The 27,026-nt window shown below is 40.1% G+C and overlaps 1 protein-coding gene and 1 long non-coding RNA gene across 2 annotated transcripts in view; one reads left to right on the top strand and one right to left on the bottom strand.

The window, feature by feature from the left end:
• cntnap2a (contactin associated protein 2a) overlaps positions 1-27,026 on the bottom strand; it is a gene marked incomplete at its 5' end in the record, with an annotated part of 370,887 nt that overhangs the window by 237,648 nt on the left and 106,213 nt on the right. The gene's annotated exons all lie outside the window — the stretch shown is intronic.
• On the top strand, positions 10,165-12,508 carry LOC311355853. Its single transcript, XR_014637539.1, has 3 exons — positions 10,165-10,602; positions 11,372-11,434; positions 12,403-12,508. It is a non-coding gene; the product is annotated as an uncharacterized lncRNA (long non-coding RNA).

The raw sequence follows: 27,026 nt of genomic DNA on the forward strand, positions 1-27,026 counted from the left end.
TATGTTTGAGGGCGTATTGCTCAAGGATGTCTACAGGTAGAATGCAGACAGGGTTTCCGAACCAGACCCCTTGGACTGGGAATCAAACCCCATTACACGACACTACACTATTCCCTCTAATGACATTATTCAGATTATTCAGTTTCAAGAGAAATCAGTCCTTCGGTGTTCAAACCTTCCCATTAATGCATTTATATGAAGGTTATTGTAAAGAGGCCAGGGTCAAAGGTATGGATGGCTTTAAACACATGCTAAGCTTCATTTTGACACGTAAAACAATGAATTGCTTGCATCTGGATGAGAGCACACAGGAACATGCTTTGACCTGGCAGATCAATGACAATGCATTGATTATTAATGGACACGTCGCCTCCAGCATTGATAACGTGGATTGTATGAGTGTTACAATGTCGATATTGCTGCAGGGGTTTTTTGTCCGCCACTTCAGTTCCTGTGATTGTTACCTACCAGGTCAGTAGTTCATTAATCCCCAAGCCGCCCCACCCCATCTCAAACACACATACTGTACGTGCAGTCGCACAGCAACACACTCTTTTCCTCTCTTAGTTTTTCACAATTGCTTAAACACATTTCCTGATAGACTACCTCACTTTCCCAAAACCCTAAACACAAATCTCAAAACTCACACACAAAATGCAAAATCCTACACTTCTCTTGCAAAAGCACACTTTGCCCTCAAAACAGTGTTAACTCTTCACTAAATGGTATTTTCTTTTCAAATGACAAACACATACATCATATGAGTAGACATTTCTAGTCACCCATTGAACACTGGTGTGCAGAATGGAAAACACTATGAATGGAAAACACTATATGAATGCTTCATCAGTAGAATTATGCTTTTGCATGTTGAGTGTTACACTTCAGTTGGGTGTAAAATATTACACCCAAGTTGGGTTGGGTGTAATATAGTTGGGTGTAAAATATTACCTACTGTTAATGTTTTTAGGTACACTCAAATAGAAAACAACACACAATACTTTACAGTTACAACAAATACTGTATTTGTATCCAAAATGTGCAGTCTACTATAAATCACAGCAAACATGATGAAATGAAAGAGATAACAGAAAATAGGCAATACTACAAAACAATAATAATACAAGACAACTGAATGAATGATCAAATTAATGCATTTTTATTGGTCGTAACCAAAGGGTAGGGCAGAAGCTTCAGCTTATATCAAGCTCCCCCTTCTCACATTTTTAAGAGTAACAAACAAATGTCATACATACAGTGTGTTTGCATATACATGCATACACTTACCTACATGAATACATACACATACACATACCCATAAGGGTCAATACTTATATCCAGTGCATTTCCACCATAAGATGAATAATATCCTTAATAATGATCATGATGATGTTCATCATCATCACCATTATCAACATTCTCATAGAGTGATACTACTCAATGTCTGTACTATAGTCTCATGTCTTTCTTCTGTGACCCTTCTATAGCAAATTGAAGATTGCTAATTGCACAACAGCCTTTGTTGAGTTTAGAAATGTGATTGGCAGTGTGTTCTGTGTGAACACCAAGAGAGGGAATTCAGGAAGAGTGTGCAACATATAGAGAATTGTGTGTAGTGTTGTGAAAAATGTGTGGTTTGGAATGGGAATCTGAGTCTAAAGCAGAAAATGTGCTTGGAGTTCAGCAGAATTGGTTTTGCAGTTGGTACATGAGTTTCAGGTTGTGCACATTGTGTCTGATGTTCCAATTAATGTGTTTAAACTAGTGCTGGGCATAGATTAATTTTTTTAATCTAGATTAATCTCACTGCAATCTTGGAGTTAATCTAGATTAATCTAGATTAAAATGGCTCATTTGAATTCTGATGAAGGCATTCAAAATATGTGTGCGCTACTTAAATAATGACCAGAAGTAAGTCCTTGAGAACGGGTTTCTCAGGCCAGCTGGTCCATTAGACCAGAAGCCCATCTCCTGTTTGGAAAATGCATCAAAAACTGCTTGATAAAGTTATTGGTAATGAAATATGAAATAATGTTCAGTAAAATGTATGTGTTTATGTAATTGTTTATTCAGATAAACACAAAATAACCAGTAGGCAATTTAACCAGTACAGGCAATTTGAACAACCCCCATTTCTGGGATAATATGACATTAATTGAACAACTGTAGGCCTACATGAGAGGTCATAAAGAACTGTTCAGTAACTTTGTGACATGGCTTGAGTCAATCAGTCCAACCTCTACTTCTCCTTCTTCCACCAGTCACTCAGACAGACGAGCTTGTTCACATTTTCTGGTGACAAACTAGATCGCCTCTTCTGTACAATATGGCCTGCTAACGAGAAAAGTCCGGGTTTGTCCGCCACTTTCAAGTCAGCAACTACGAGCGGTACCCTTGGCTCACAGCCTCCGAGGAGCACTGCAAATTGTATTGCTGGGAATGCCTGTCAGTGTTTCCCACACATAGGCCAATGTGTGGCGCTGCGCCACAGATTGAACAACGAGCGCCACAAATTGATTCCGCTTTTCTTATTTATTTATTTTTACATGAACGCGATTTTGAAATGTAACTCCGCCATCCCGTAATCGCGCCCCCGTAATGCTGCCAGTCCGACATGTTCCCATTCCGACAGTCCCGTGCGCGTATGCAAATTAGCCATGTGCGCCAAACAGAAGAAGGGTAGGGCCCTTCTTCTGTTTGGCGCACATGGCTAATTTGCATACGCGCCCGGCGCAATTGACTTTCTACACCGACGCATGTGTCGTTGCTAGTTTGCACCCGGCGCAAAGCTGATTTTCCCCAGCAGCAACCAGGCACCACTGCACTTGCATGTTAAATATTATGATGTCAAAGATTATTCATACGTGTGAAACTGCATAGAAATAGCGTGTGGATTGTGGAAACATTTTTTTTCCATAGGGCTGCATGAATGAACATGAATGAAGTATAGTAGGCTATGCCATGCGTTAAAATAATAACAATAATACATTCGAGCAAAGTATATTCCAGGCTTCCAAAACAAAATCTAGTTTTAGGGTAAATGATTGGTTAAATGATTTGGGAAAGAACAGCTGATACAGCGGTAAGTTGTACTTTTAAATCAATGCATCTGCAAACACCGTACAGCAAACACATATGTTCTTGACCCAGACATCGTGTACAAGCCCATTACTTTAGGATTGATGAGTATTTGATCGTGAGAAAACATAGTTTTACCGCGAGTGAGTGTTTAATAGAATGAATGAATGCGGGTGATGCTTGGTGCGCGTGTGTGTGCGCGCCCATCTGTCTAAACACACGCAAATTAAACACGTAAGTGTATGAGAAGGAAATCGAGTCAGTCGACCTAATAATGATGGCATTAAGAGGTGGATTAGTTTATGTAGGACACCAGTGAAGGAATAGGTGTGAAATGCACGGTCCGCCACTGGGTCCCAGACCCAACTTTGAGAATAGATTAACGGCGATAATTTTCTTATCGCGCGATAAGAGTCTCGCGTTAACGCAGCACGTTAACGCCGTTAACGGCCCAGCACTAGTTTAAACAATTGTGAAAAACTGTAGTGTCATGTCTTTCTTCTGTGACCCTTCTATAGCAAATTGCAGATTGCTAATTGTGCACATTGTGTCTGATGTTCCAATTAATGTGTTTAAACAATTAAATAAAACTGGAACACATTTGAAAATAATTAATACCCCCAGTGAGCTTTGCTCAGCTTTATGCATTTGATGGTGTGCTGCATTTATGTTTACAAATATGTGCACGTTTGTATGTGTGAGTATGTGCACACATTTGCACATGTGTGTGTGAACAGGCATGCATTAGTTTGTGTCTATCACAACAGATCTTGGTTTTCTGTCCTGTTGCAATAAACTCTCTGTGTGTGTGTGTGTGTGTGTATTGTGCGCACAACTGTATATGTGCGTATGTCTGTGATTGATAGAACTGCAGTGGAACTGCAGAACTGATAGAACTGCAGATGAGAAGAGAGCAGGAGAGAGAGAGATTACAGATGTGCTGAGCAGGTGGGTACGCAAGGCATCGGAGGAGGGCTATAGCCTATGAGAGATGGCGAACAAGGGACCGCTAAGAGAGGAAGAAATTGACAGTTGAGAAGAAAGAGAAGGGCACTGAATGATGACAGGGTGGAAGGAAGTCAATCTGTTTAAGGGCGGCCATAGATCAAAACTAAACAGAAGAACAAGATGTGTCAAGAAGAAATGGCACCAAAAGCATTGATTTGCTATTGTGTCATTTCGGAGAGAAAACAGGGATATAAGCGGCTATCGAGCATAAAGTTTCCAATCCCTAAGGATTAAATCCCTATCCTCCAAGTGTAATATACAATGGCTAGGTTGATCCCTGGTGTTTGGTGTGTTTGACTCCCACATGAAAGCTTCTGTGTTCGAAAACCAATGTCTTTAACCTAGTCCTACTTGTAAGCATATATCTGAAATACACTGTGGCTAATAGTGTCTTCTAACTGACTAAATGGCCCCAATATCCACAGGCTTCCTGTAAGCGTCATTGAGCGTGATAATTACCTAATCCCCCCCTGCTCATTAATAGCATGTTTCAAAAACTCATGCTTGCTAAATGACAAAATAATTATATATAATTATAAATCATTCCCACAGGTCAAGTTCCACACCCGCAAGTTTGTCACTTTATTCAAACTGTCGGCGAGATATGTCAGTAGCACTGTGAGGCACTGGGAGCTACAAAGTATTCACCTCTGTACTACATTCTGTGTCTGACCTATTATTCAAAACAAATAAAAAAGAAAAGAGATGGACAAGTAGAAGCTGAAGCTGAAACGTCATTCAGACGCCGCCGCCAAAGCTCTACCTATTTATTCAACAGCGTTTGCGAGGCAGCTACTCTGGAACTCTCCTGCTGCTAATTCTGCTGCCACGCGACCAACACAGTTTTCCGCCGATTCCTATGGATTCACCACCTGGTGAGGCTCACTCCCGCGAGGGCACACTTTCGCGAGAGGACTCTGCATGGACCTTTTCGAGAAAAAGAGAGAGAGTGTGTGTGGAAGAGTACGGTTTCTCCCCTGCAGGATGAGGCTCTGGGGGGAACTTAGCAACTGCTTGCATTCATCATTAGTGTTTGAAGTATGCAGCACTGTATATGTCGAAAAATTGGCTATTTACAATTTAAACATTCAAACTGCTCCCCCTGATGTTTCCAGACTCCACACTCACCACCGTTTGACCTATCGTGAACCCTGCAGGATTGGAGTTAACGAAGGAAACAGGGAACCTCCCCCCGGTCCCCCCTGTTGGGATCAGGCGCAGCTTGCAATCAGCATGCGGCATTCTCACATTTCTTCAGATGACGTTTCATCTTATAGCGCCCCAACCCACCATGTCCCCCTGAAGTGCACACACAAACACACAAGTGTATTTGTTTAGTGTAAAAAGCGTAAAAAACAAACGGTGCTGCATAATATCCATTTCGTACAACCGCGTGCATTGGAAAAGAGCGGAAAAAATATAATAGACACAAAGCCAAAGAAGAGAGAGGGAGAGAGAGTGCGAGAAAGAGACAGAAAGAGAGACAGAGAAAGAACACAAAAGCGAGAGCAGGAGGAGAGGAGTTCTACGCCTAACTCTGCCGGCAAAGTGTAAATGAAAGTTGAGCCTTACTCATTAGGGTCAAATTTAAACTTTTTGTTCAGTTCTTTTTGTCCCTCTTCCCTTGCTACACCGTCCCTATGCAAATTTTATTTCCTAAATCTCAACATCCTTATCGGTTCTGCTGCATAACGATCAGCATCCTATTATAAATCCCTGCAGGTCCGCTGGTCATGAGGGGTAATGCCTGCCACCTTAGAATGCCATAACCATCAATGATTTCCTGAATGTCTCTCATCCCGGCCCCGCCTCACGTGCGCGCCCTCATGTGCACGTGTGCTTTGTCGTGCATGTTGCTGTAGCAGGTTGTTGGGGGGTTTGTAAGAGCCGATGTGGGCCATGTGTGTGTGTGTGTGTGAGTGTCTGTGTGTGTGGATGGGTGTGCGTGTATGTGTATGGGTATGTGGATCACATAGCTGTCATTACCATCTGTCAGGGGAAGATGGCTGCTAGGGGGGGAATAGAGTTTTAGGACCTCCATTCTCCCCAAGCTGAAATCGGAAGAGAACTTTAAAGAGGTGCACGTGGTTCTGCATGAGAATAGGTGAGAGAGAGAGAGAGATAGAGAGCGAGAGCGAAAGAGAGAGACAAACCATCACACACAGACACTCACACATACACAGCATGCATGATGCACCATGGCTCCATTATCTTTTTTCCGTTACTACTTCCAGCGCTCCACCACCACAGTGCCACCTCCCCTCCCCAGACACGAGTGTAGCAGCAGCTGATGAGGGATATTAACTCCTCATGAGGGGGAGAAGAGCTGACCGTTTGACACCACCTATGCCCTCTCCTCTCGTCAACTGTCATAACACACCCTTACATAAAACGCCACGGTGTAACCAAATGCAAGGGCGCCCTACCTGATCAATTAATCGGTCCAGACCAGGGGGGTATTCCATTAAAGTCGCTAACGAAAGCGGCGATTAGTTGATTGAGCCTGGTTAGAACTAGCGCCAACTTCCACTTGAGGCTTAAGCCGTTCCATCAACGCAGTTCAGCCGCGCCTTGCTCAGATTAGTTCAAACCAGGCTCATGTTATCCTGGATTACACGCGTTCACGAGATATGTAACCAGCCCATAACCGTGAATGTCGAATCATGGATCAAATGTCCGAAAAGGACCGAGCGGGATCTTTTCCAGCAGCGAACAGAAGCTGCTTGTGGAGGTCTATGAGGAGTACACGCATATAATAACTCAAAAAGGGAACACCGTAACCATTAATAGAAACAGGGAGGCTGCCTGGCACAAAAATCGGCGATCTGTTGAATGCATAAGTAGTATTAAGCGTAACATATTTTAATTTAATATTGACCATGGATTTAAAAGCAGGGAGATAGTCTCGAGTTAACGTGTCAGACTTGCACCCGGTCGTCCGGGGTTCTAACCCCACGCATGTAATAGTAATATAGGAAGGATTACTAGAGAAATCAAATAACTTTTCATGCCATTTATTTTCCATTTCTTTGAATATTCTTAATTAGGGAATTAATAAAATTAATAAAGGGAATTACAAAATGAAGCCAACGCCAAGAATACGTATTAGTCTGGTCGCGAACTCGGGTTGCGCGTATCACAGGGCAAGTGCTAGACCATTCACCCAGCCGCTGATTTTTGATTATGCGATAATACATAAATTAGTGTAAAAATGTGTTGAAAAAATAGCCACAATAACAATAGATAGCAATTCATTGAATTATTTCATTTGCATCATTTCATCTTAGACCCTTAGTGAAAATATAGGTAACACTTTACAATAAGGTACACAGAAACGTAGGTAGTTACTGAGGAACGAATGAGTAACGAATGAGGAACGAATGAGTAACGAATGATGAACGACGAAGTGACAGTTACTCGGTAACTACTGAGGAGTTACTGGTAAACAGACCAGGGGACTACTGAGGAACGAATGAGTAACGAATGAGTAACGAATGATGAACGACGAAGTGACAGTTACTCAGTAACTACTGAGGAGTTACTGGTAAACAGACCAGGGGACTACTGTATTCGTTACTGAGTAACGAATGATGAACAACCAGGGGCCCTAAAGTGACAGTTACTCAGTAACTACTGAGGAGTTACTGGTAAACAGACTAGGGGATACTGTATTAATGAATCATTCTGTGAAATAGCTAAACTGACCAATTGATTATGAAAGCAACTGAATTTTCCTGGGATTTCACAATTAGTTAATAAATTAACAACGCACAGACGGGATGATTGTCATATTTTAATAAAGATATTCACAATACATACATTCATATTCACATTTAAGGTTTATTATGTGGCATTAGTAATGTTGAAGGCTTAAAAGCAATTGTCCACCACTGCAGGGCACGCTTTAAACCTGCCTCCCTTGGTTTCAAGCGCTGTCGAGGGCTGGCTTGGGTCCCACACTGGATCGACTGGTAGAGCTGGATCTGACTGATGAGTTGTTACTCTTTCGTGAACCATTCGTTCACCAGTAGTTAAGCTTCATGAATCATTCGTTTACCAGTAGTGAAGCTTTTTGTGTACCTTCATGTAAAGTAATGCATCATACTGAGTTGTTACTCTTTCGCGAACCATTCGTTCACCAGTAGTTAAGCTTCATGAATCATTCGTTTACCAGTAGTGAAGCTTTTTGTGTACCTTCATGTAAAGTAATGCATCATACTGAGTTGTTACTCTTTCGCGAACCATTCGTTCACCAGTAGTTAAGCTTTATGAATCATTCGTTTACCAGTAGTGAAGCTTTTTGTGTACCTTCATGTAAAGTAATGCATCATACTGAGTTGTTACTCTTTCGCGAACCATTCGTTCACCAGTAGTTAAGCTTTATGAATCATTCGTTTACCAGTAGTGAAGCTTTTTGTGTACCTTCATGTAAAGTAATGCATCATACTGAGTTGTTACTCTTTCGCGAACCATTCGTTCACCAGTAGTTAAGCTTCATGAATCATTCGTTTACCATTAGTGAAGCTTTTTGTGTACCTTCATGTAAAGTAATGCATCATACTGAGTTGTTACTCTTTCGCGAACCATTCGTTCACCAGTAGTTAAGCTTCATGAATCATTCGTTTACCATTAGTGAAGCTTTTTGTGTACCTTCATGTAAAGTAATGCATCATACTGAGTTGTTACTCTTTCGCGAACCATTCGTTCACCAGTAGTTAAGCTTTTTGAATCATTCGTTTACCAGTAGTGAAGCTTTTTGTGTACCTTCATGTAAAGTAATGCATCATACTGAGTTGTTACTCTTTCGCGAACCATTCGTTCACCAGTAGTTAAGCTTTTTGAATCATTCGTTTACCAGTAGCGAAGCACTATCGGGTTAGTTATAAAACCCCAAACCACTGTTGATGACAATGAGGGATCTACAGCCACTTTAGTTAAAAATGTATACAACATAGGGAAATATATATATATATACTGCGCTCATGACACATAATAACATATAACATAATAACAGGATAATATAGAAAATATTAACAATTTAAAACACAAACAGAAACAAAAAAAGGCATTTTAAAATGGAACAAAAATAAAGGCTGCACTTTTAACAAGGCATTTCTGAAGAACACTGAAAAAATCTAACAAAGAAAAGAAGTTTCAACAAAACTCAATGAAATGTTATTGGTGTTCGTGGCCAATGTCATGCAGCAATCTGCCAAGGAAGAAGACCCATTTTCTCCTCCTCCAGGTAGCTCCAAATCTCCCCCTTCCATACTGTGATAAAGTAGTAGAAGACAGAAAAATAAACATTAGGACCGACAATTAATAAAAAATTCTAGAACATGTCAAAGTCAAAGATTATTTTGTTTGCACGGTTAAGAAATTATGCTGGTCCTCTGGCCAAAACGATGTGAATTTGATGAGTTTCAAAGTGTTTTTAAAGCCTAAGAAGGCATAAGTCATAACTGTGTGCATGACACAATAATAACATTCAATTACAACAATTACAATTACTCAATAACTGTGGTATAATGACCGTATACCACAGCCTGTCGTGATCTATTGCTTAATTATATTATAGAGCTCCGGGAGTGCTGCGATTCACTCTAGTCTGGACTGCAGGGAGTGAACGCTGATTGGCTGTTATGTTACGTCCCTCAGGGAGTGAACGCTGATTGGCTGATGATACCCCTTCAGAAACATTTATATAGAAATTAGAAGATAAAATGAACATACCGTGATATAATACGGCATTACCGTATATGCCTCAAATCATACCGTGATATAAATTGTAGTCCATACCGTACAGCCCTACTGCATACCTTACCTATAAATGTATTTCATCCAGCTGAATAGGGACAATTTGCTCCTCTCAAAAAGTGACCCGCACCTCACTGACTTCCTCGTCGTTTTCCTTTTCCCTCTATGTTTATTACGTCGGCACTGCCTACAGAAGAAAACACATTTCTTCATGATAAATATTAATGTTACTGAACTTGAATTTATAACATGACATATCACTAAACAAAGGAAGTCATCGATAAAAACCGTACCAAAAAAAGAATACTTACCACTGCAGTCCGTCAACGTTTGCGTTTTCCTTCATTTTCATGCTCTTTTTGCAGAGTTTGCATTTTATTTTGGCTTTAAGTAACTTCTTCTTTTGGAGCCATTTTATCAATTTTAATTTCTTTTTAAAAGTCTGTCTTCCCTCAATAAGACTGAGTACTTTAGCGTGCAGGGTCATGATAACTTCGCATCAAACCGTCTTCCTGTCTTGCACATGCGGACCCACAATGCAATTCGGGAGCGTCCCTTGTCGTCGACGGACGTGTACAGTGGGTAGGGGCACGTTATACGCAGATCGTTTTACCCCATGCGTCGGACACGCCCACTCTCTTCCGTCGACGGGCAAGGAGGTCGTGCAGAAGGACTTGACAATGGAGACTCAGCGAAAGAGTAAGAGAAAAAGGCAGCCCACGGAAGAGCTTCCACATGTAGAGACAGCCATGTTAGAATGTAAGTACATGCTTTAAAGTTATTTCATTATTAATTGAGAGTGTAATGATTCGGTCACATTGCTTAGCTTCCTAAAATGAGCTAATTTGACATCGTACCACGTCTGTTCTATCACGTATTTTTTGGCCTTGCTAGCTAACCTTGTCACTAACCAATGGATTGCTAGCTGGCTAGATAGCCGACGTTGCAAGCAAATTTTAATTATCTGTCAAACACAAAAGTTTAACTCTTAACTAGGTCAAAAGACCGACGGTTCAACCACTTATCTAATGTTAAATTAGGCGAGTCAGTTACCACGTCTTTGAATAGTTTTTGGAGTTGTTTTTAACTACTAAAAAACCCGAAGACTGCTACATTACACTGTTATAGTGCTATTACGGTAATACCTTTCTCCCTGTTTTTTTTCTTTTCATTTTAGTCCATAGTTACAGTATGTAATGTTAACAACTGAATCTCTCAAACATGTCTTCTACACAATGGACTGCATGTGGAACCATGACAAATGAATTGATGATTTGTCATAAATCAAAATGACATATGATCATACATATTATTATTACATATTATAACATTAAAGACAATGGATAATGTCATTGCCCAAAGTGAATAAAACCCTTATTTCTTAACTAACTGTATATATATATTTTTAAGGTATCCATACAATTTTCAAATGAACAAAAACGTCACTCTGTATGCATTCATCAATATTCTTCATAAGGTTTTGAGCCCCTTACACCAACCATTCTTTCTGTGCTCCAAAATGTTACAGCGCCATCGAGTCAGCGGGAACAATCCGAACAGCGCAGTAGCCAAACTGCAGCAGAGGAAGCAGGTAATTAATTTCTTATTTTAAATGTTAAGCATACTTAACAGATATACTCAGATTCATGTGACTGTGAAATGTAGTTGTACACAGTATAATGATTAATAACTGATGAACGTCACTATGAAAACACTATAATAGTGTTACTTTTAAACCTCTTTTCTACTTCCTGGTTTTATGATGTTAAAATAAGGGTGCTCACCTTAACTGGTTGAAGGCTAGTGTCTAGAGGGGATCCAAGACAAGAGGATGCTAGTAATATTTACTCCATTTGTACTTGAACATTGCAGTAACCAAGTATCTACCTTTACATGATATCGTAACCGGAAAGTGCTTTGGGAATGGGAAGGAACTTAGAACAGCAATGACATAAATTAGATTGAGGTCAGTTAAGCCACTTTAAGTTAGTCTACTAAGTAGAAAATAAAAAAGTTTTTGGTTATGGTTATATTCATGGTGCTGGATTAATTGATCAATTCTTACCCATTTATTTAACGAGCTAGGTGGTCAGCTGGTCCCAAGTCTGCTTATAATATCAAAGCCACGTCTGAACACGTCTGACTGTTCAAAGCAGCATAATGGATGAAGCTACAGCAGGAACATGGCTTTCAAATAACACTAAACAATATAATCCACTTATTCTACCACATGTCTAAACTATACAGTACTCCCACTTTACTCTCTAGTTGTGCTCATTTGATTTATAATAACCTACTGTTAAAGAGTACAGATAATACTACTTGAATAGACAGTACACTCACAGTACTCTTGATACTACTGGAAATTACAATTTAATAATTATTATTATTATACCTCTGTACATTCATTACTCTAGAATGTAATTTAGAACTAACTTGCCACTATATAACCCTAATACAAGAATAGTATTAATACTAGTAAACCCCTAACCAACTGCACTACCATCATCCTGACAAAATACTACTGTTAATACATGTTTATAATTTTCTTTGTTTCAGTCCTCACCCCAGAAGAGGCGATGGATCGCTACAGCCGTGTCAGATGAAGAGAGCTGGTTTTTGTTTTGTTTTTAGAGTGCCTTTTTTTGTTACATTTTAAAATGCCTTTTTTTGTTTCTGTTTGTGTTTTAAATTGTTAATATTTTCTATATTATCCTGTTATTATGTTATATGTTATTATGTGTCATGAGCGCAGTATATGTATATATATTTCCCTATGTTGTATACATTTTTAACTAAAGTGGCTGTAGATCCCTCATTGTCATCAGTGGTTTGGGGTTTTATAACTAACCCGAAAGTGCTTCGCTACTGGTAAACGAATGGTTCAAAAAGCTTAACTACTGGTGAACAAATGGTTCGCGAAAGAGTAACAACTCAGTATGATGCATTACTTTACATGAAGGTACACAAAAAGCTTCACTACTGGTAAACGAATGATTCATAAAGCTTAACTACTGGTGAACGAATGGTTCGCGAAAGAGTAACAACTCAGTATGATGCATTACTTTACATGAAGGTACACAAAAAGCTTCACTACTGGTAAACAAATGATTCATAAAGCTTAACTACTGGTGAACGAATGGTTCGCGAAAGAGTAACAACTCAGTATGATGCATTACTTTACATGAAGGTACACAAAAAGCTTCACTACTGGTAAACGAATGATTCATAAAGCTTAACTACTGGTGAACGAATGGTTCGCGAAAGAGTAACAACTCAGTATGATGCATTACTTTACATGAAGGTACACAAAAAGCTTCACTAATGGTAAACGAATGATTCATGAAGCTTAACTACTGGTGAACGAATGGTTCGCGAAAGAGTAACAACTCAGTATGATGCATTACTTTACATGAAGGTACACAAAAAGCTTCACTAATGGTAAACGAATGATTCATGAAGCTTAACTACTGGTGAACGAATGGTTCGCGAAAGAGTAACAACTCAGTATGATGCATTACTTTACATGAAGGTACACAAAAAGCTTCACTACTGGTAAACGAATGATTCATAAAGCTTAACTACTGGTGAACGAATGGTTCGCGAAAGAGTAACAACTCAGTATGATGCATTACTTTACATGAAGGTACACAAAAAGCTTCACTAATGGTAAACGAATGATTCATGAAGCTTAACTACTGGTGAACGAATGGTTCACGAAAGAGTAACAACTCAGTATGATGCATTACTTTACATGAAGGTACACAAAAAGCTTCACTACTGGTAAACGAATGATTCATAAAGCTTAACTACTGGTGAACGAATGGATCGCGAAAGAGTAACAACTCATCAGTCAGATCCAGCTCTACCAGTCGATCCAGTGTGGGACCCAAGCCAGCCCTCGACAGCGCTTGAAACCAAGGGAGGCAGGTTTAAAGCGTGCCCTGCAGTGGTGGACAATTGCTTTTAAGCCTTCAACATTACTAATGCCACATAATAAACCTTAAATGTGAATATGAATGTATGTATTGTGAATATCTTTATTAAAATATGACAATCATCCCGTCTGTGCCTTGTTAATTTATTAACTAATTGTGAAATCCCAGGAAAATTCAGTTGCTTTCATAACCAATTGGTCAGTTTGCTATTTCACAGAATGATTCATTAATACAGTATCCCCTAGTCTGTTTACCAGTAACTCCTCAGTAGTTACTGAGTAACTGTCACTTTAGGGCCCCTGGTTGTTCATCATTCGTTACTCAGTAACGAATACAGTAGTCCCCTGGTCTGTTTACCAGTAACTCCTCAGTAGTTACTGAGTAACTGTCACTTCGTCGTTCATCATTCGTTACTCATTCGTTCCTCATTCGTTACTCATTCGTTCCTCAGTAACTACCTACGTTTCTGTGTACCTTATTGTAAAGTGTTACCAAAATATACGCTGTTTGTACTTCATATATGTACATTTATGACAAAATTGTGAGGACTAGGTTTGGCGGAACCTTCTGATGGTACAATTGTTGCTGACAGATGGATTTCTCTGAAACACTGCTCAAGTTAGCCTGACAGTTAACCTGCTCCCGACCAGGTTAGTTTGGTCGGATAAATTGCCATGGTTACTTAGCGGCAATTCCCTTAAGTGACGTTCATGGAACGCAACTCTAGCTGAAAGAAGCCCGGCTTTGCGTTTAGCTTGATGTTTATTTTGGTCAGATAAGTTGCCATGGTTACTTAGCGGCAATTCCCTTAAGTGACATTAATGGAATGCAACTCTAGCTGAAAGAAGCCAGGCTAAGCAAAATAAGCCCGGCTTTGCATTTAGCTTGGTTGATGGAATACCCCCCAGCTGTTACCTGTAGATGCGTGATCAAATAAAAAGGATGAAAAAGGTAAAAGCACAAAAGTGAATATTTTCGTATAGAAAAGTGAATATTTTTTTTTGTATAGATTCTTACTTTGTCACTGATAAAAAAAAAGAAAAAAAAAGGAGCAATGAGATTGGATGTTACACACGCATCACATCCACTTCTTAAACTTCTTATCCAGCCCAACTTGACAACAGATAACACAGTCTGCACTTTGCACAGCGGCCTCCGCCCGGCTGGGAGTGCTTCCTTTTAATAAGGCATCCAATTAGCCGGAGACACGCGACCACGGCACTCTGATAACTGGCACAAGATAACAGGAACAAGGAGATAAAATAAAAAATAACAACCTTCGTCTTCTTTAAAGTCAGAACCTATGACTGATAATGTCAAGAAAGACAGAAAGTTCAAAAAAAGAGTGGTTCAAAAAAGGAAGCTGTAATTTGTTTTATCTTCTGAAGAGAGCGGGGTAGATAAGGGGCTATGTTGTACCTTTTAATCTAAATGTGACGATGTCTTTGGTCTTCCAATCACGGTTAGCAGAGGGCAATCTACCTACTATACTGAAACATTTATAAGATGGTGTAGTGTGTGCACGTTTGGTACGGGCACGACAAAAAAGGTTGAATATGAATATGAAATATGGTACAAGATGATGACATTTACATCGTTTTTTTACGTATTTATTTATTTTTATATATATATATATTTATTTATATTCATACTCAGAAAACAAATCATTGATTTATCTGCTCTAAACATACTTTGTTTGAAATTAACAACAGCCTGTTTTGAGAACGATATAAATAATGTTTTCAATCCAAAAATTCTTCCTCAGAATCCATTACTGGAGTCTCTCTGTATTACAAAACAGGACAGTCAATTGAACCCTCAACCTTGACTTTTAATGTGCATAACCATGATCACCAATTGAAGAGCTGTATCCTGTACTCAAGGTGACGTTCAGCTCTCTTAATGTTTGTTTAATATGTGGAAGCAAGTAACAACTCCTTAGCTATTTGTAGGGCTGAACCCCACTCATGAATTACCAAGTAGCCAGTTAAATTGATAAATGTTTTATATATGTTTTATTTTTTTCAGTTTTACACTCAAGGCAAGCACATTGAAGTGAACGCCATGATCGATCCATAGGCTTAATCCAAACAAAATCACATGAGAACCGATGTTAAAAATAATTAATATTTAGCATTAAAGAGATGTTAAGCCAGAGGCGTAATGCCCACTCAGCGGCCCAAACATGGGTCTAACGGCTGACACATGACAGGGATAAAGGGAATTTTTGACCCCAGTTTTAATGCCATTGTTTGGGCTTTTCAGGATTCAGTTAATACCACTATACCCACTCTGTGTATCCCTTTAGTACCCCACTTAAAAGCGCTTTAATATATATATATATATATATATATATATATTTAAAAGTGTTATTTATTAAAGTGTTATTGTTTTATTAAAGGATCCCCATTAGCTTATGCCATATCAGTTCAGTCTTCCTGGGGACCTTCCTGGGGTAATATGGAGCGTTAATCTCCAATATCTTTCAACTTTAATTCAGTTTGACAGTTTTGGGCTTATTGTTGTTTTGATGTACGTGTTTGTGTTGCATACAATATCGGCAATACTTTTCATGCAAAACAAAACTGAGTAGCCCTAGGCCTATTTTTGAATGAATGAGTGTTTATTTCGATCACAGCATCAAAATTTCAACAAAACAAATTCAAGGTAGTAACAAATACTATACAGCTGGTCGAAAAGGGTTGCGGCTGAAGCAAAGCTTATAGCTGCCGCACCCTCATTTCTCATTTCATTATTAAAAACCATAAGCAGTCTGATCGGAATGTCGCATATACATACACCCCACACACATACATACATATACCTACACAGTACGTCCCCCACCGACCATCCTATATCCACAAACCTTCACCTTCATTTCTCAGGCCTCCTGCCCTAAATGACATGCCCAAAATTAATAGAGTATGCCTCCACAACTACAAGGGCTATATGAATAAAGTTGGTTTAAAAAAAAAGGTAACACCTGTGAGGTGGCTGCAGAAGGGTCAGAATCAATATAGATGTAACTGTGTCAGAGTAAATTCAGCTAGAACATAGTAAGAAATGTAAATTTTAAATTCTTGCCTAAAAAAAACACTATTTAGAGTGAATACCACCTTGGAACTATGGGATAGTAGCCCAGAACCTCTAGGGAGCCATAGCACAACATCTGATGAGTACCCCTGTGCCAGGATAGATGCTAATAAAGTGAATAAAGTGATTTTAGAGAGGTTTTAGTACAGGTAGGTCCAGACGGACTCACCAAATGGTGCCATTTGGGCACTTTTGGGCACCATCAGTGCCATTTGACCTTTCTAAGGTACCAGACTGTAAAACTAATTTTATTTCACTGGCATATCACTATAGGTATTCATTCCATCCAAATTCAACTGTTTTTGACTTCATCCAGACCTCTATACATTCTCCCAGTCAAAGAAAACCATACAATGGAAATGCAGTTTGACTCCAACTGAAGCAGATATATTTGAGAAGATATACAACAATATATAAGAAAACCAAACTGTAAAAACAAAGGTAAAAACTGGTAAAAACACTTTTTAGATAAACACACTGGCAGCAACTTTGAACATATATAACTAACTAACTATAACTATAATATACTAACTGACTATAACTACTAACTATACCTTGTAACAACTAAACATTGTAAGAAGCATGTTGTAGGAGTGTATGTCTCTGTCTCTACTAACCAGAGTGTCTGCTCTGAGCATGCGCTCTGCGCTCCTGGTGCGTATTATGCTAATCTGCCAGACGCACACTGAAGTTTACGCAAGGTGATATCTTTATCATTGGTCAATTTGGATGATTGACCCCTCTATCGAACCGTCAGAGCCAATATAATCGAGGGACAGTCGCCAAATCCATGTAAAAAAGACCATTCGCCAATCACAAGGAGCCAAATACATTGTGTGTGGTTGTGCTTGAAGAGAAGTACTCTCATAGCAAAAACCAGAATCATTTCAAAGTGATATATAGTGTGGGTGGCATGATCGTTGGCAGCCAGTAAACGCACGTGCACGTTGTGCATGTTTTTAGTTGCTTGGTGTTGGAATTGGAAAAGTTGTTTAGGTAAAAATGGTTATCATGGGCTTTTAGCAGAGCTTCTTCCCGTTACGTTAGTATGCACCATGGACATGTTGCAGCATGGTGGTACTGTATACAGCACACGAATTACAGGTTAAGTTAACATGCAAAGCTGGACCAGATGTTTTTACAATGGTCTACATCAGGGTTTCTCAACGGGGGCGGCAGCGCCCCCTGGGGGGCGTTCGTAGAACCTAGGGGGGCGCTGGGAACGAACACGGGGGCGTCACAACTTCGCTTGTGTAGCGGTCATTATTTTGAACTTTTTAAACTTTCATGGTTTTCAAATATTTTCGGTGCAAAAATAGTATAACTGAAATAAAGAGCCTATCTTCATATGGGTTTCTAACCCCTCTATCGTCTTATCTACTTTTTACTTTATGCTCAGTGCCGTCATGATCGCCATAGTAACGCCGATGAACAAATCCACCTCATCGCAGCAGCGTGGTGCTTTCCGAAACTGTTTCGCCCTCCCCTGACTTCCACTGGTTGGTTTGCGGGACATGCAAAGCAAGCGGTGGATGGGGCATTACGCTAAGCAACATGAATCTCATCCATATTACATAGTAAGGCAACACAAGACGTGAATAAAGATAACTCCGCTTAGCATGCTAATTGTAAACAATAGAACGTGCGCATTACGTGTAGACCACTGCAACGTCGCTCATTACGTCTGCGAACCGATAAACACTTACTTTCATAAGGTACGCACGCCAACCGGCACATACGCATTTAACACTGATGTTACAGGCGCTTAACTTGTATAGTAACAAACTACTTTAATTACTATTTGGCCGCAAACTTAAACGTGCTACTCTCAGAACGAAGCGGATGAAGGCTGCACATGCGCAGCGTTGCTAGGCAACGTCACGTAAACAAAGGGAGTCTTTCGTGCACACATTGAACCCAAGTTTGCGGGTTAACAGTTCAATAACCAATGAAAATGTACACAAACACTGATACGTATTTAACTTCAATAGCTCAATAATAAAACCTTTTAATAAAACTCTGAATACACATTTTCTTGTCCAGAAGAAACCAAAACGGCACAGAAGTTTTTTATTCAAGCAATGTAGCACGAGTTGGAGTGGAGTTGGTAATGGATATAGCCTACCCACGGGTGTCGCAATTTTTTTTTTTAAACAAAATTAACTATAATAATGGGGGGGGGGCGCCAGAGGATCAGGGTAAGGTAAGGGGGGCGTTTGCTCAAAAAAGGTTGAGAAACACTGGTCTACATCGTCTTTTCGGTGCTGCAGCACTTGCCACTTCAAGGTTGTGTTTTTTTCCCGTAAGATCAGACATGCAATAGCCCACGTATCCTCGTGTTCGCCTCCTAATTCTCCTCGAATCATTATCTTCTCTTTTCCAGGATTTATGTGCAATATAATTCCTGTATCTTAAGCCTCTGTATCATGTTGTATCCGGTTACGATAATGCACATTAGTGATCGACCAATATTTGGGTTTTTTATGTGTATCGTATCGGCCGATTTATTTATTTTTTTGCCAATTTTTTTATATTTTTCCCCGACATGATTTACAGACAGTAATTTTTTGAATTGAGAATTATAACATTTGTTATCATCATTTTGTCATTTTTATGATTTTTTTTGAGGGAGCAAAAGCAGTATCGGCTTAGCCTGGAAATCCAGACCCACATCCGAAAGGTGTAGGGTCTGGCAACATAATGAAAATGGCCCAACTCGAGGGGCGGCACCAAGCATGCATTTGAAAATATCACTGCACGCAATGGGATAACACTACGAGCAATCAGAAGAATACAAGGGGTGACGTATCCAGACCAGCGGAGCTAACCAATAGATATGACTCTTGCCGTATCCGGTCGGTAAAACAGCAACGCTTTTGGCCCGCCCAGAGTGATAGAGATAACAGTGGCGACACTTCCATTGGAATCCGTTGTATGCTTTTTGCTGCCTACTTCCGGGTTATGGAGCCTAGCATAGTTCCAAACATCCATTCTACGCCGTTGGACATCATTCATTTCCATTGCTGGCCGTCGAGTAACTTCTGAGGTAAGCTGATTAAATAGCTACCTCTTTTGAATTGTCAACAGACTATATTTTATCAGAGGCCCTTTATGATGCGTATGTTGATATTTATTTGTATGTGCACAGCGTAATTATATATATTTTTTATCTTGGTGGACGACCGATTTTCAGTCATTGCCTGCTAGTTAGTTAGCTCTATTTCGCCAGCTGTGAAGGTATCGCTACAACAGCAATTACGAGGTTTAGTAGTGAATCTCTGACAACTTTTATTTAGTTAGTTATTGATGTAGGATTACAAGGATCATTAAGATTGATTAAGGACAGGTTTTATTTAGGTTTTATATGAAGAACCTGACTGAAATAATGTTGCTTTTGTTTAATTATAACCTTGAAAGGGCTGTTAGAATACATGTATGAATACAAATTATTCCACACCAAAAATATAAGCCATAATGAGCTTTAAAAGTTGATTATGCAGACAGTATTGTGACTAATTTCTAAAGCCTGAGGTTAATTTTTTTGTGAACCAAGAATAAGATACACTGGCCAAAATATAAGCTTGTGTCCAGCCCTTCCCCAACTTGGCAGCAATTTGGCCATGTGTTGGGAAACACATTGACCTACAGGCTATTCAAGGTCTTGTCTGCTTATTTTCAGTCTGCTGCAGGTGGTGACTGCTGGTGGTGGTGGTGGCTGCTGATGGCGGTTGCTGTTGCTGGCGGTTGCTGTTACTGGCGGCTTGTGCTGGTGATGGCTGTTGGTGGCGGCGACTGCTGCTGCTGTGGCGGCTGGTGCTGGTGGTCGCTGCTGGTGCTGGTGGTCGCTGCTGGTGCTGGTGGTGCAGGCTGTGATTGTTGTCCTTAGCATCTCAAACATTTGTAACTCCTGGCTCCAGATTTACATGCTGCATCCTGCTTTGCAGTGTGCGGATAATACGCAGTGGAATCTGCATTTACTGGAGGGTTTTATAACCAGTGGTGCCAGTGGTAAATTTTATTTGTATTGCTTTTTTAATTGTCTCCTTTCCCCACCGTAGTCCTCTCTTGTTAACACTTATATAATCACAATATCCATCCCTGTTCCTTCAATTTTGTTCTTGTTTTTCCAGTTGGATACACACACGTTCTTGTTGTCTCACTCATTGTTTAATAAAAATAAAAATACTTTCATTCATCCAAGCGTGATGAGTTGTTATTCTTTAATATATTTGATACTTTGTGTATGGCTTGGTCTTAAAATGATCATGGTTGTGTGGTCAGCTCCTGCCTCATCGGAATAAGTGGCTGGACACTAAATGCTAAATGGACTGTTGCTACTCTGCTTTCTCAATCACTCTCTGACCACGGGTAAGTGAATCAGAATTACAAGCAAAATCAAGGAAATCCAATAGTTGTGCAAAAAAGAACATCTTGAATCGTCTTTGATTTCAAAACAGATCTAGTAAGGTAAAAGTTAAGGTTAAGCAACTAAAGCCAGTAGCCTAGTACTACCCATGCTAACACAAATGTGAAGCTTTCCCTCAAACTTAAAACTTATCTAAGTAGCTTTCAGTTGTGACCCTACCGCTCCAAATGTAAAACTGACATTTACAAATATGCAATAACAGTCAAACAAGTACTTGGGTATGTGTTTTCATTTATATTTACCATTCAATATTGCAATAGCTGCTGTCAGTCCCATAGAAGAACATGACACCATGCGTGTTTTGGAACTATACAGGCTTACGTGAACCACGTGACCACCCCGCCAGTGAGATCAAAGAGTGTCACAACTCTTCTCCCTCTGGCTCTGGGCCCGCCTATATCAGATGATTGGTTAATGTTCTGGGGCAGAGGAATTGGGGAGTGAGTATATTGCTCATTCCCAGAGTGACTCGCTAAGCAAATTCAAATTGTGCTCTCGCGAGAACTCCAGGGGTTTCCAGGGTAGTATCTGACCGCCTTGCAAATGAACAACCCAGTGAAAGATCGAGTTCCCAGCTGCCCGTGAGGAACAACGGCCCCTGCACCGTGGTTATGGGCGTCACCGCCAGAAACAGAAACGAGTCATGTCATTCTCCTTGTCTTTTGTGTGGCTCTTGACTTTTTGATGGGACAGGCACAGTGGGACGAGCTTGCGGCAGACGTGGAGGTCACATTAGAGGTCTGTTCTGGAGATAGATTCGCCTGACACCTTCCCCCATGGGCCTGGAGTGTGGTTAAGGTCTGGGCTATGGAGCCTGTAGCAGGGCTACCATGGTGGGATTAGCATGCCCCTGCGCTGTCCCTCAACTGCCTGCTTTGTAATCCAATAGACGGGTACAATTTTGAAGGGTTATTTTCAGCTCAACCACTTTTTTTTTTGGAGTGACTTTCGAAAAATATTTTGCTGGCTGCCGCTGATGATTGTTATTTTGGTGGTAATCGAGGACTGAGGAGTCTGGTTCAATAATGAAAGAGGCTGTTGAAAAAAGCTCCGGCGATGAGGATGTGCTTGCATTGCAAAATACATTCTTGATTAAATACTTTTGATTACTATTGATTAAAAGAAACAAAACAGAGATATTGTATATCTTCATAGCATGTGATTGCAGCTCACTCTTGCTCTATAATTACGATTGGTGATGCTAAAAGCTGATACGGACAGACCATGCGACGCAATGGATTCTCTGGACCAACATTTTAAGGGCCTCAGAATGAAAAAAACTGTTATATGAATAAACGGACCACTTCCTAAACGTCTCACTCAACTGTGTTTCTGTGAAACCAAGTAATGTAAGTAAATAATTGATGGGATGTAAAAAGTAACTGTAATGTGTTCATATTTTAATAGTCAATCAACGTTTTGCAGTGTGTGTGTGTGTGTGTGTGTGTGTGTGTGTGTGTTTGTGTGCGCGTGTGTGTGTGGTGTGTCTGTGATTCCAAGGAATGCATAGATGACCTACATCACTGCTCCTCCTCCATGCATGTAAACGTTTGGGGTGGCAGTCCCAGCTCAGCATAAAAAGTCAGGAAATATGTAGATAGACCAGCAACAGAGCTCATTAAGGAAGATACAGGAGCAGCATTTGGAAGGTGGAGGGGATGGTTTGAATATTGGGCTTGAAGGTGGAAGACCTCTTCCAATGTCTGATGCCAATCTGATGAAAGTTTAATTTCATCTGATTGACCGGGTTTTGATATTGAAGCATGTTATTTTTTCCCCCACTGAAACTGAATTATGAATGAATGTGTTTTTTGAAAGAGGAGGTAAGCTAATGACTCTTAATATTGGGGAACGGGGTGTGCACTATAAAAGCATAATTTCATTTTTTTCCTCTGAAAATTTAAATTCCAACCGCAGCTCTTGTTGGGGAACAGATGGTCACAGATGTGTCTCTGCACAGCAATACTTAAATATGTCTGCAAGCTAGCTGCGAATGTATACCTGCCCATTAGTTTCAATGATACTTTATATGAGCAAGTCCTCCGAGAGATGCTAAACCGCAGGTGCCCGCCTTGTTACAATGTAAATACTGTAATTCAAAGTGCTTTATTTCGCAGTTGCAGGTGTTTTCATTCATAAAAACACCCTGGGCTATTGTACCAACAAGCACCTGACTCTCTGCTAAATTCTACCGATACATATATAATGTTTCATTTTCTAAGTCGTGTCCTCATTGATTTTTTCTTCTCATTGTCTGGCCCAAACGTTGCAGATGAAAGAGCCATAGCCGGGCCGAGTCACAAAAGAAAATAATTAGGTGCGATGAGTCAGGATGGAAAAACAGCTTGCAGTACTGCCAGTCGGCCTGCGTGCACAGAGCATGCACAAACACTGAGCATTCTGACAGAAAGCAACCGCAGGCCGGACACAAAAGAGAGCAGCCAGCCTGTATCGTATTCAAATGTTTGTATCTGTGTGACAAGCAACGTCAATATTCTAAGCATGCGGCTTTCCACAAACTGATGTTTATTGTCAAACAGAGTGGTCTCAACTTCTTCATGTAAATTGGCTTTGATGGAGAGTTGAGAGATATAGTATAGTTTAAAGTAAAAAAAACACATTGTCAAGATCTATAGCAGTTGTGGGAAAGGTTTCTCACAAATTCGATAGATTGCTTACATCAGTTTTCAGTTAATTTCATGTAGGTTGGTGCAAAGTTGCAGTAACTAAAAGCTTTGCACTTCGCTCCATCAAAACAAAAGCCACAGTAATCATTCTTTTTCTACATCCACCACTCTAATAATTATTATTTTCTGCTGTGATGCACGAAACCGCTGCATTTAATCATGTTTCTTTTCTATCGCATTAATATTCTTGGCATTGTAAAATGTATTCCTTTGTATTGCGAACATTCTGGCATTGTACTAAACCTCACACAAAGATAGCAGACTTCTAAAGACATTCCGCACTACAGAGAGCAGCAGAAGCAAAGTGCTATGAAAGGAAGCCCAACCTCTAAAGGGCCTTAAAATACAAATATAAAGGTTATCGATCAGAGACAGGGAGCAGGAAAAAAAACTACACACACAATTGATCAGTCGTCCTTTCAAAATGTCAGTGAATAGTGAACTGTGACTGGAAGCACAGTGGGATATTTTTTAAGAGGTTTGTGACCTCAGACTGGAAGGATGAACAACAAGTGAGGCAGAGAGCCTGGGGTAGAGAAATAACTAAAAGAAAATGACACATATGAAAATGGAGGTTAAATCCCCACATGGCTCTAGCCCACCTTGTCACATTGACTTGTTCCGCCAGTTCCAACCGGAAACAAACAACAGACAAACTTTGCTTTAACTTCACCGCGTGTCAATAAACAGCAAAACACACCCGCCTGCCACGGTCTGCCCGGCATCCATCCGCGAGCTGGTGGCTGACCTGTTGTAATACGGGCTCGGTGGCATGGGGATAGCTGTAGCTGCGTCTGAAGCCAGTGTGCCAGGACAGATGGAGGAGGTCTATTTAGAGGTGTGTGTGTGTGTGTGTGTGCGCGTTGTATAGCCGCATATAGCCCACAGAGCCACAGGCTTCCAACGTGCTCGCCTTAACTGACGTCGCAGCAGATTGCTTATGACAGCTTTTTTCCGGAAAAGAATCAAGAGTCGCTGCTGAAACTGCGCTGCATGTATTACACATGCAGATGCACACACACAAACACACACACACAGCAGGATTCAGTGGCAGCAACACTCACAGATACACATGTCATTGAAGGGTGATCAAAACAGAGAATGCCTTCCACAAAGAAGTTTACCCTCATCCCTGCCGCCTGGAACACCTTATCAGGTTTGTACACACCTACACACACCTACGCCAATCACAGAAGGAATCCCTCCCCCAAAAGCAGCTTGGCTTGTCTTGCCCTGGAGGGGAATTTTATAGATTTTGAATTGTGTTGCATATTCAACTGTCAAAAAAACTAACTAATCCCGTGTTAGCCGGTCGTTTGATGTGCGTTACATTTTTGCAGTGGGTGGGATTTGAATACAGACACTACATACAGTGGTTAACATTGTATTTGCAGTCATTTATTCATTTTACTGACACACACACACACACACACACACAGTATATCAGTGTGTTGGTTATGTGATACTTAACACAAAATAAATAAGCCACAATATGAATAATCTCACAAAGGCCCGAGGGGAGATATGATTAAAAACAAGGGAATGTTAAACATTTTAAAATACAACATAGCGCTATCACAAGCTTTAAAGAGAAAATAGATTGGCCTTGGGCAAATGCTAGATTGGCTACATTCACTATTCGCTAAGTTGCTATCTAACTAGCTGCAGGGTTTGGCGCTAGTGGATGTGAGTGCACTAAATCAGTTTAATCATTGTATTCCCCTCTACCCTAAGAGCATAAAAGCGCAACCCACACTGTCCTTAAAACACGCTTTTTCCTGTTTTGAAGCCCTGTGACCACAACGCTAAATCAAGTAGGCCATATTTTAATTGTAAACTTACCAATGTGGTAAGTCTTCGAAGGAATTTAGGTCAGAATGGTCACAACCAGGTATGTTTATTTTTACTGCATTAATTGATGACAAACACAATATTTGTGCTGTACATAAATCAGTGTACGAATGACTAATCTTGAGCAGTCAGCTTGACTTGCCTACTCTCTTTACTGCGTTAGCAAGTGTGTTACTTATCTAGCTAGCTAGATATCACTCAAGCTGGACTTCATTGAGTCCTAAACCCCACTGCTTAACTTATAAAAGTAATATTCATTCATTGGCTTTGCTATGCCATTTGTTATGAGTTAATTAGCTTTTTCTTATTCATTTCTAACTTCTACTTCTACTACTAACATCATGTCATTCTGTCAGAGAGTGGAGGGGTGGGGGGAGGTGCGTACATTAACGTACTACATGCTTATGCTAGGCAGACGAGTTGTCATCTCTAGATCAGTACATATCACCAATTTGTTGAATATCATCTTTTTAAATATGTTAAAGAAATACATATTTATTTTAATTTTGAGAAATATCGACTCAGGTCCGGACCTCATAGCTGGCTACAACCATGGCCACAGCAAAACTGCTGGATAGGAGAAAAGAGGACCAAAGAGGGAGATGAAGCCTAGCATTCGAAAGCATTAACAAATAGTATGATTGCCTATGCCTCGTTTTTAATAATTCTTTATTTTTATTTTCAGCCCTTTGCCTCAGGGACAGGCTTCAGCAAACATGTTTCATTGCAGAAAACAAAATGAGAGGAAGACGCAAAGAGAAAGAACATGATTAGTGGTTTAGTTCAAGTCCATTTTGTTGGCCAAAAAGGGCTTCCTAACTGCCACATTAATCTGCAGTTAGCCCTGCTTTATGAATAATAGAACTGGTGGCTTTCACTAATTTGTCTGGTAAGTATAACGTTTGTTTTGTTTTGCTTACCCCTGGGGATAAGTAACTACCATTAGGCGGTCATGTCAATGTGCGTGTGTCTTATGACTCTGACAGTTATAAAGGCTGGCACAAATGGACTTTGTTCCCCTCCTTGGACTTTTCCTCCTCCCCTCTTTTACCCTTCAGTAAAAACAAGAAAATATGTGCATATTTCTGAGCTGCCATTGTTGAGAATTTGTGAGTGTGTTATTATTACATAACGTTACATAATGCCTTCCTAAAGCGTTGAATGTCAGCGTCAGAAAATATCCACAAC

The sequence above is a fragment of the Micromesistius poutassou genome (genome assembly GCF_964030765.1).
Source record: "Micromesistius poutassou genome assembly, chromosome: 11".
Classification (NCBI taxonomy): Eukaryota; Metazoa; Chordata; class Actinopteri; order Gadiformes; family Gadidae; genus Micromesistius; species Micromesistius poutassou.